This window comes from Carlito syrichta, unplaced genomic scaffold (genome assembly GCF_000164805.1).
Source record: "Carlito syrichta isolate Samal-C Ts95f unplaced genomic scaffold, Tarsius_syrichta-2.0.1 Scaffold307349, whole genome shotgun sequence".
In the NCBI taxonomy this organism is placed as follows: Eukaryota; Metazoa; Chordata; class Mammalia; order Primates; family Tarsiidae; genus Carlito; species Carlito syrichta.
Window position 1 is genome coordinate 211,370 of NW_007251445.1, and position 11,813 is coordinate 223,182.

Consider the following 11,813-nt stretch of genomic DNA (forward strand, 5'->3'; position numbering starts at 1 on the left):
GCTGGGGGGGGGGAGGTGGACTGGGGCCCATAGGCTGCTGCCGTGCCACAGCCCTCACTGTCAGGGAACAAGGCTGGCAAAGTCCAGGATCCAACCTCCCCAGTCCTGTGTCTGAACCTGTTGGCTCTGGGATTCTCTCCCACAGGGTTCTGTCCCCTTTCTAGAGAGAGGATGACACCCTTAGGCTCTGACTTCCCTCTGAGCCTCTAGTCCATATGCATGTGTATGCGTCAAGACTGATAGAACGTCAAGAGTTGCATCGTGTTATCTGAATCCCTTAGTCCTTTCTTACTTGTTTCTCTACTCAGTCTGTCCCTTTCTAAAGCTCTGTGTTATTAAATCTCCCGTATTTCTGGTAGGTTTTCATTTATACATTTTGAAGCTGCTTTTTCAGACCAATAGTGGTGATTTATTCTTGGGGAAAGTGCCTCTTATCAAAATTAACTCTGCTTTTTTGGTCTTTTTTGACTCTTTTACTCTCAATTGTATTTTCCCACATAATGTTGCCATTTTATCAGCATTTGTCTGTTGGATCTTTTTGTATTATTGTCATTTTCTTGTTTCTCTTTTATAACATCTTAGGTATGTTATATCATAAATAAAATGCAGCTAGAGTTTGTGTTTTAATCCCATTTGAGAGTGTATTTTAATAAATATGCTCAGATTTAGTCTTACCAGTTTATTTTTTTTCTATGGACTGTGCTTTTTGCTACATTTCCCCCCCTTTATTGGATTATTTCATTCCTTTAGTTTCATTTTTCCTTTCCACTTCTTTAAAAGTTATACCTTTTGGGCAGAGGGAAGTCCAGCCATCAAGGCCCCAGGGGAGAGAGCAGACCCCTCCCAGGAACCCACAGGCCAGTGTGGCTGCAACTTGAAACTGTTCCTCTAGTGACTACCTTTAGATTGTTAACACATGCATACTTTTAAAATTCTATGTTAACTAATACCCTGTATTCTCTCTCCCCAAATATGCAAACTTCTCTAAATCTTTTCATTCACAGAGTGACTTCAGCCCTGCCACTTCCCCTGACCCCTGCTGACCAGAAACCTGAATTCCACCTAGTTAGTAATAGCTTGCTTTATTATATTAGTTGGTATTGATTAAATTATATGACAAAGATTTCTGATGTTCTCACCATTTCTATGTGATCTGGTTGTAAGAGAGCTGTGTAGATGATTCAATTTCCCCCATAATGCTTTTTTTTTTTCACTTTATATGTTTTCAAGTTTGTCATTGCAACGCACCAAGGATTTTTTTGGGGGGGAGGGTGTCGCACTTTGTTACCCAGGCTGGAGGGCAGTGGCACTATCATGACTACTGCAGCCTCAACCTCCTGGGCTCAGGTGATCCTTCCACCTCAGCATCCTGTGTTGCTGGGACTACAGGTGTGCGCCACAATGCCCAACTAATTTTTATTTTTATTTTTTGTAGAGATGTGGTTTCACTATGTTGCCCAGGCTGGTCTTGAATTCCTGGGCTCAGGCAGTCAACCTGCCTCGGCCTCCCAATACACTGAGGATTTTGCTTGTTACATTTTCTTGGTGATTATTTTTTTCACATCTCAGCAATGACTCTCTACTGGCCTCTCCAGGCCCACCTTGTCTGCCCTGCTGGGCCCCCCAGAAGCAGCCTCAGTGGTCTGCAGCCTCCATACCCTGCCCTCTCTGGTTTCCAAATCAGAGAGCAGGATGGGGCTGAGCTCAGGTGCTTGGCTTAGCATCACCCCTCCCTCCCTAAGGGGCTGTGGCTGGTGCAGCTACATTCCTTATCAACTGCCCCTCTCCTGCAGCTGCTACTGCTCCTGGGTCCAGGGAGCACCATCCTCTCTTCCTGCAGATCTAGGCAGGTCCCTGGGAACCTCATCATGTTGGTTCCTTCAGCCCTGCCAACAACTCTGTAAACAGAACTTTTATTTTAGTCATTGCTCTTGTCTTAACCCTTCTAGTGTTTCCTTCTGGACTGTGACTGGTTCATTGTTTTTGCCTCTGTAAAATGGCTTTTAATGGCTTTTACATTGAGATGTACTTTATCCCATGCTAATAATACTATATCCTACTTCTTTTGTTAATATCACCCAGTCAGTCTCTATCTTTGTATACTTGACCCATTCACACCTGCTACCCTCCATTGAGCAAACTGATACCCTCATCTCCCTCAGAGGAGACAAGTTTCTTGGAATCTTGTTACTTCCTCACATATTCCAGACTATTTTAATCCATACTTCTGTAAACGTAACACTCTTTTTTTTTTTTTTTGAGTTGAAGTCTCACTCTGTTGCCCAGACTGGAGTGCAGTGGCACGCTCCTGGCCTTACCTGCTGGGCTCCGATGATCCTTCCTCCTCAGCCTTCCAAGTAGCTGGAACTATAGGTGCACGCTACCACGCCCGGCTAATTTTTGATTTATTGTAGAGATGAGGTCTTGTCAAGTTGCCCGGGCGGGTCTCAAACCTGCGGGCTCAGACAATCCACTCACCTTGGCCTCCCAAAATGCTGGGATTGCGGGCTGAGCCACGAAGCCCGGTCACATAATACTCTTAATGGATGACTCTGCTCAACGCTGCTTCTTGGCTTCCACAGCTTCCACCTGAATTTCTGTAATTGCTGGAATATTTCCCTTATTAATTTTTTTCACTGAGGACTTGTGTGGGTGATAAACTTTGCAAACTACTTTAATATGCCCAAACTTCTTTATCTCCTTATCAATCTTTACTGACAGTGTGGCTGGGTATAGAATTCTAAGCCCACAGTTACTTTGTCTCAGCACTTTGAAGATCCCATTTCATTATTGTCTCGTCTTTGTTTTTGCTGACTTCATCTGAATTTCATTCTTTATAAATGGCCCATATTCTTTGCTGGTAACTACTAGGGTTGGTTTTTTATCCTTGGTATAAATGGAATTTTATCAGTGAGTCCAGTGTTTTGTCTTATGGTGATTTGCTCTTCAATATATGCAGTATGCTCTTTCGGTATGAAGATTAATTTATTTTTTTAGTTCTAGAAGCTTTGTCTGACTTTTTTGAAAATATTGCTTCCTGTCTTGTTCTTCTCAGCTTCCATTCTGGAAACTTGACCAGATAGATATTGAACTTGCCTGAAACCTCAATGTCTCTTACCTGTTTTGATACTTTCCATTTCTCTATTCCTCTGTGCTGCTTTGTTCTACACATGGTCAATCTATGACTCAATTATGATTTTACATGATATATTACATAATTTCAATTCCATGATCTCTATTTGGTTCTTTTCATAACCCCCATCTTTGAGGGTGAAGTAGCAGTGCTAATCCCTCTGAGGACATTAGTGACAGTGTTTGTTTGCATGCCAACTGTTAGAAATTCCCAACATAGCCCTCTCAGCAGGGCTCTTCCCTTTGCTGAGAATGGCATGGCATCTCTGGATACTTGCTGACCTTTCTTGTCCTCATCTCTGGTAAAACCTTCCACCTTGTCCAGTCAGCAATTTTTTCTTCCATATAATTCTGTCCACTCTGTGCATTTTAGAGACACCTCTCAGTTTCAGGTCTACCAAAAAAGCTCCCTTCTTATTTACAAAAAGGAAGTTGCCAGTTTCCTTTTAAATTGTTTAATATTTTTAGTATTGCTATGAATTCAGCACAAGAAGAAGTATGTCACAGGTAAAGGCTCTCCAGATAAACAGAACCAACTGGATGGATGGATGGATGGATGGATGGATGGATGGATGGATGGATGGATGGAGGAAGAGAGGGGGGAAAAAGAAAGAAAGAAAGAAAGAAAGGAAGGAAGGAAGGAAGGAAGGAAGGAAGAAAGAAAGAAAGAAAGAAAGAAAGAAAGAAAGAAAGAAAGAAAGAAAGAAAGAGCTTATTATGAGAATTGGCTCACAAAATTATGAAGGCTCGGAGGTCCCATAAATTGCTGTCTACAAGCTGGAGAACCAGAACCAGGGAAGTTAACGGTATAATTCAGTCTAAGATCCGGATTCAGAAAGCCTGGAGTTCTGTTGTCCAAGGGCAGGAGAAGCTGGATTTCCCAGCTTAAGGGGAGGGAAGGGAAGGAGAAAGGGGAAGGGAGTGGGTAGGGGAGAGAGACAGAGAGAGGCAAAGTAATTGTGGGCTTAGAATTCTATACCCAGCCACACTGTCAGTAAAGATTGATAAGGAGATAAAGAAGTTTGGGGATATTAAAGTAGTTTGCAAGAAAGAGAACTGCCCTTCCTTTGCCTTTTTGTTCTATTCAGGCCCTCAAAGGATTAGATGATGCTCATCCATGTTGGTGAGTGTGGATCTTCCTTACTCAGTTTACTGGCTCAAATGCCAATCTCTTTTAGAAACATTCTCACAGACATGCCCAGAAATAATGCTTCACCAGTTATCTGTGTATCCCTTAACCCAGTCAAGTTGACATCCAAAATTAGGCATCACAGTATGACTCTGGCATCTGGAAGTCCATTGTCCTGAACCAAGAGTCCCTGCTTTTAATTTCTTTAAATGAAAGTCATTTAATAGTTTATTCTTCACTGTTTTATACTTTCTGTTGTTATTGTGGAAGGGATTTTTTTTTAATTTTTAATTTTAATATATAAGTAGAGAGTTTATTTGGGCCAAGTTTGAGGACTGCAACCAGGGAGCACAGATTCAAGTTGCCCTGAATACATGTTCCTGGGATATTTATTGTAACGTGTTGGGTTCTCCAGGATGTTATTTATTTATTTATTTATTTATTTATTTATTTTAAAGATGCGAGGTACAATTCAGAGTTAGGTATACAAATGTTCATTATGCAGGTACCCTTGTTGATGAGGTGTGCCCCTCCCTCCCCTGGCAGTTTTTCTCAACTGCCAATCCCACATCCCCTCCCCTGGCAGTTTCCCACTACTGCCAGTCCCTTTCTTACAGTATTATAATTGTTCAAAATCTGTTTATGAGTGAGAACATATGGTACTCTGTTCTTTGTTTCTGTGATAGATCACTGAGTATGATAGACTCTAAATCCATCCAAGTTGCTGTGAAGTTCATATGTTTGTCCTTCTTTATGGCTGCATAATATTCCACTGTATATATGTACCACATTTAAAAAATTCAGTTCAGTTTCGATGGGCAACAGGGTTGGTTCCATGCTTTTGCTATTGTGAATAGAGCTGCAACAAACATGCATGTGCAGGTATCTTTTTTATAGAATGATTTGAGTTCCTCTGGGTATATTCCCAATAGGGGTTTGCTGGGTCATATGGAAGGTCAATCTCTAGTTCTTTCAGAAATCACTACACTGTCGTTCAAAGAGGTTGCACTAGTTTGCATTCCCACCAGCAGTCTAGAAGCATTCCTTTTTCTCCACATCCTCCTCAGCATCTGTTGTTGTTTGTTTTATTATTGATGGCCATTCTTACTGGGGTTAGGTGGTATCTCAATGTGATTTTGATTTGTATTTCTCTGATGATGAGTGAAGCTGAGCACTTTTTCATGTTTCTGTTGCCTGCCTATATATCTTCTTTTGAGAAGTGTCTATTCATGTCTTTTTCCCACTTTTTAAAGGAGCTGTTTGCTTTTTTTCTTTTTGGCGTGTTTGAGTTCCTTGTAGATCCTAGTGTTAGGTCTTTGTAAGATATAAGTTGGCAAATATTTTTTTCCCATTCTGTAGGCTGTCTCCTTGCTCTCTTGATAGTTTATTTTGCTTTGCAGAAGCTCGTCAGTTTGATGAGGTCCCACTTGTCTTATTTCTTATGGTACGGGCACTTAAGGTTTTGATCAGGAATTGGTTGCCAGTTCCAATTTCCATAAAGATGTCTCCTGCATTTTCTAAAATTCTTATAGTTTGAGGTTTTATGTTTAGGTCTTGGATCCATTTAGAGTTAAATTTTGTGTATGGTGATAGGTAGGGGTTCTGTTTCAATTTTCTGCATGTGGTCAGTCAGTTTTCCCAGCACCATTTACTGAATAGGTTCTCCTCTCCCCAGTGGTTGTTGTTGGAGACTTTGTCAAAGATGAGTTGGTTGAGGAATTGAGGATTTACTTCCAGAATCTCTATCCTGTTTCATTGGTTTATGTGCCTGTTCTTGTACCAATACCAGGTCGTTTTGATTACTGTAGCCTTGTAGTAAAGTTTGAAGTCTGGAAGTGTGATACCTCCCGTTTTGTTTCTTTTGCTAAGGATTGTTTTAGCTATTGGTGGTCGTTTATGTTTCCATATGAATTTCTGCATTGTCATTTCCAGGTCTGAGAAGAACGGTATTGGTAATTTAATGGGTATTGCATTGAATCTGTAGATTGCCTTTGGTAGGATAGACGTCTTAACAACGTTGTTTCTTCCTATCCATGAGCATGGAATATTTTTCCATTTGTTTGTGTCTTCTTGGATTTCTTTGAGCAGTGTTTTTTAGTTTTCATTGTAAAGATCTTTCACTTCTCTGGTTAGGAAGATGCCAAGGTGTTTCATTTTTTTGGTGGCTATTGTGAATGGGAGTGTGATTTTAATTTAGGTCTCTGCCTGCTTGTTATTGGTGCATAGGAATGCAACTGTCTTTTGCACACTTATTTTGTACCCTGAGATTTTGCCAAAGTCTTTTATCAGTGCAAGTAGGTTTTTGACAGATTCTCTTGGATTTTCAAGGTATAGGATCATATCATCAGCAAAGAGGGATAACTTGACTTCTTCTTTTCCTATTTGGATACCCCCGATTTCCTTCTCTTGTCTAATTGCCTGAGCTAGGACTTCCAACACAATGTTGAACAAGAGGGGTGAGAGTGGGCAGCCTTGTCTTGTTCCAGTTTTCAGGGGAAATGTTTCCAGTTTCTGTCCCTTTAGCAATCTGTTAGCTGTGGGTTTATCGTAGATGGCACTTACTATTTTGAGGTATGTTCCTTCTACACCTAGGTGTTTGAGGGTTTTTGTCAAGAAGGGATGCTGGATTTTACCAAAAGCTTTTTCTGCATCTAATGATATAATCACATGGTCCTTGCTTTTACATCTGTTGATGTATTTAATGACATTTATGGTCTTGCGAATGTTGAACCAAGGATGCTGACTCTTGGGAGAGAGGAGAAAGAAGCAGGACTGGACAGAGAGAGGTCAAGGTCAAGAGATGTCAGCAGGCCTGACCACTTCAGCTGACCCCAAAAGGATCCCGTGAGGAGCGTAAACAGCCTGTGGGAGTTGTCCAGTTCGGCTTAGAACCTTGTCTTTCAGTCAAAGTGGTTCTCTGCTACTGAGGTTATTCCTAAAAGGGCTGATATCTGATGGCTATCTGCTGACCACACTCGCAGGAAGTGGGGTGACAAGTCCTTCTGAGAAGGGACTTTGAGTGGCACATCTCTGTGCCTATCACAGTTTTTCAACTGTTTGCTATATATATAGGAAAGCTATTTACTTGTATGTATTTATTGTCCTTTCAGCTACCTTCAGAAGCCCCTTCACTGTAATCAATTTTCTATTTATTAGGGGCATGTAAGCATACCCAAGTGAATCAGTGATCTCTGTGTCAGTTTATAATAGTTCTGCCTCCTGCTTCAATTTCCCGTGTCACTGAATTCTCCAGAATTTACTCACAAAGTGCATGTTCATAAAAACAATCATAGCTGAGAGCCCTGTCTTGCTCTGGATTGTTTGTGAAAATCTTGGGTGAAATACCTGGGAATGCCTCTTCACATTAAAGTGAACTCCTCTAAGCTAGACAAAAATGCAATGAGTGGAGACTGATAGCAACAAGAGCAAGTCACTAGTGAACTTTGCTTTGTCCTCCTCATATTTATTTAATTGCCATCTGCTTGTGGCACAAGATGGTGATCTTCCATCGAAGCATTCCTTAGTGAGCCCCTGTGAACTCCTGGTGGTTGGTCAGCCTTTGTTGCTTAGACCAAGCATGTGACTGTCCATTCTAGAATTTGTCCTGGGGCTGGTATCCTCCAGTTCACGGCTGAGGATACCATCTGCCCCTTTGCCACCTCCCTGTCTGCCCTTTTGTCCACCGCCTCCCAGCAGCACTCCTGGGTCTTCCCTCTGGAAAAGACTGGGAGAGACATTGGTGCTGGAGGCAGAAGCTCCCAGGACTGTATCCCAGGATTGTAAGTCCTGGGGTCAGGCCAGTTCTCTTGCCTCCTCAGACACCGTCTCTGTGACCCTGCACAGGCCACTCCTTCGCATCTGAGGATGGTTCCCACTGAGGGAGGATAATCCCAGCAGGAGCAGACCTCCAAAGGCCCCCTGCACCCAGCTGGCATGGCAGAGTCCACCGTAAGACTGCAGCAGGAGACAGACGCTTTGGGTGACTCTCCTCACGCTGCCTCCTGCTCTTCCTGGTATCATCTCCCTTTCGGAAGGAGGAGAGGATTTCATTCACCCTCTGCGAGTCAGACCATGTGTGCTGCAGTCACACACTCCTTGACTGTATTTTCTTCTTGCTCAGAGTATTGCAGTGGCTCCTCACGGACCTCGAAGGCTCTGTCGACAGCTGTGCGTCGACCAGCATTAAGTCAGGCATCACGTCAGGAGTATGTTAAATCTCTTCTAATTCCCTTCCCATCCTACTTACTCCATCACGCGGGAAGTCTCAGCTTGTTTCTAGCCTGTCTTTAACACCTCTCCAGCACGTGTTAATCTCCCTTTTTCAGAGCGAGAGAAAGCCGGCATCAGGCCCAGAGCCTTGGCGGGTTGAAATCGCTGGCTAGAATCGATGGCTGCTGCAGGCGTTCATTGTGCTTGTGTTCACAGGTACCTTCTGGTGATAGCAAGTGCTACCGGCTTTCCAGTTTCTTGCCGGGATCACAGATACATTTGTTTAGGTTTCTAAAAGGGAGCAGAATTGAAAAGAATGTATGAAGTCAACAACAGCATAGGCAGTATGACACCATGACAAAATATACAGATGGCGGAAGTTTGGGGACGCCAGTTTATAGAAGGAAGCCAGGCTGCGGCCTGATGTCCACGTCCCTCCCACGCTAACCAGCTCTGTTGCAGTGACCTCCCACAGTCCCTCCGTGCCCGCGTGTGCCAGGGATCATGAGCCGTGCCTTGGGCTTCTCTACCTGCAAACCCCTCTCCCTGGACAGCCCTTCCCTCAAATGTCCTCAAGTCAAAGCCATGCTGTTTGCCCAAGTCAGCTCAAGGCCAAGACTTCTGCCTGACTTTCCCCAGCCGACCCCTGCTGTTCTCCCTTCCAGGGGCTCTGCCCCCTGTGCTGCCACACTGGAGGTGTTCGGGCCTGTCCTGGTGGGAGGCCTCGGTAGGGTGAGTTCTGCCACACAGTCTGACAGCATGGAGTCTCACCTGCTCCCTCACTCCTACCCACATGGGCCAGTAGGATGGTGAGCCAGGCTGGGCATGAGTGGGCGTGCATGCTTACTGACACCAGCTTCGTGCAGGGCACTGGGGTGGGTGCTCTATGTACCCCTGTGTGTGGTGACATCATGGCATTCCTGTGCGGTGCACTTGGCTCTAAGAAACAGAAGACCCCAACTCACAGAAGCTAAAACCAACAGGGGTTTACTGTGGTCATACGGCGAGGAGTCCAGGGGCTGATCTGTCACTGCTCTTAGTGGGCTGGCATCGGTCCCAAAGTTCAAGGTGGTAAGTGCGAAAGGAGGAGCCAGGCCCAGGCTTGACCAGAGCCCCCAGAAGACCCTACGGATGTACATTCCATTGGCCAGTTGGGGCCCCAGGGACACTCTCGGTTGCAAGAAAACTTGGAACAGGTCTCAGTTTGTGCTGAGATAACGGCTGTTCCGCCCTGAAATGTTGTTCCATTACTAAGGAAGAAGCAAGGAATAGATGTTGAGCAGGCACCTAAGGGCACCAGTGTGGCCCCATTCTGCTGGTGGGAATGCTGAGGCTGAAGGATGAGATGGACCTCCCCCAAGGGAGTGGAACCTAACCAGAGCTGCCTAATGCCTGAGTTGGCAGTTTTTGAGCACAGCGTCCCCCTTCATCTTACTCTCCAGGGCCCAAAAAAGCCCATGAAAGAATTATTTGTATCATTAATTCATTCATGAATTCATTCACCCAGGACACGTGCATGCTGGCATCTATGTGAGCACGTGTGCTGGGCACTGGGGACATGGGGGCAGATAGAGCCAGGCTCCTTCCTCAGACCTCCCTGTCCAGGGGGTGAGCCAGACAAGGCTGCCCAGTGTCTGGCAATATGCATCCTAGAAGTCACTCAAGATCATGTGAGGCATGGGCGGGGCCCACAGGGGCTGAGGGACAGCTGAGCAGACTGTCAGAGGATGGGGAAGGTGGGAAGGAGGCATCCTGGCAGCAAATACAGAGACACTGTCAACACCCTGCGCCCTGTCTCCATGCTCTGTGTGTACTAGCTCACTTAATTCTAAATAACCCTGCACTGCAGGTACTAATCCCATCCTTCTATGTATAGATGGGAAAACTGAGGCACAGAGAGGCTAAGAACTGGGCCAAGATTACACTGCTAAGCAGTCTGAACACAGGCAGCCTGATTCCAGAGGCATACCCTGATTACTTCCCCATCCTGCCTAGGGCAGCAGAGGGATGGAGGTAGTGAGCTGCACGTCACCAGCAGCATGCAAGCAGATGGCCCAATCCGGGCTGCTGAGTTCTGGGCAAGAAAACGAACAGAGTGACTCCTCGGTGGCCTTGCAGCCTGGTGGGTGTCTGAGCTGGGTGACAAGGTTGACTGCAACGCTGCCATGGCCCTGGGTGTCTGGCCCCACCTGCAGACACACAGGGCGATGTTTTATGTCTTAATTAAACGGAGAGGAGCTTAATTGATGAGCAGTCTGCTGGATGCTGCAGCTTCCTGGCTCCCTACCCCGATGACTCATGCACATGGGCCCCAGATGCCGAGCACGCTAATAGATTTGCAACGCTGATCGCTGCTCCAGACCCACTTAGAGAGACTCTGGGAAGCCTCTTGCCACCCTGGGATTGAATTGAATTGCTTTTCATTTCGAGCAGCGTCCCATAAATCCCTCACACATCAGCCCTCCTCGCGGAGGAGCTTCCAAGCTCAGCCCCTCCCCCGCGCCCTACTATGGTATGAATGTTCTAGGGGCGACCTTGATGATGGAAGAGCCACTCTGAAGGGGATGTCGGCACGTCTGTGGCCTGGAAAGGGGGATCTCCCAGGTGCCTGGCCCTGTGCTATGGGGCATTCTCATGGGTGTTTTATCTCACCACCCCAACAGCCCACGTGGGGCCCAGAAAGGTGAGCTGGCCTGTGCAAGGCCTCTCAGCGGGGAAGGAGGAACCAGCTCGGTGTGTCCATGCCCCAGCTGGGTCACCTCAAAACCCTTTCCGCCTCTGCTTCTCCACTGAAAACGAAGTGCAGAGACACCCACTTCCACAGACGAGGATTTAAAAACACTGGATTCAGGTGTTTGACAATACCTAGCAAGCACCTACTATGTGCCAGGTGTGTTTTAATGTCGGGGTTACAATCGTGCACAAAGAAGACAAAGTCATCAGGGTTGGAGGTGGCAAGTCTGTGGGGAGAGGCAGGCAGTAAACAAAAAACACCATCAGGACGACTGGAGGCTATTCATTGTGATAAGGACAGCAGGCAGGGAGATGCCCCTGGGGGAGGCGGGGCTGAGTTGGGGTTGTGAGGAGGGGACACCAGGGCAGAAAGGATGAGCCGCAGGGAACAGCAAGTACAAAGGTTCAGAGCAGTCTGGGAGACAAAGGTTGGTGTGTCGGAGCAAAGGGGCTGGGGCAGCCGGAGGTGAGCTAGAGGCCACGGGGCGGCGGCCCCGCGGGGGAGTTCTGCTTGCTTCCACATGCCCCGCGGACTATAAGCACACTCCGGTTCATTGGCGGGCTCCCTGATTCCCTGTGGGACAAGTCAGAGGTCCGCCCCCCTGCCGGG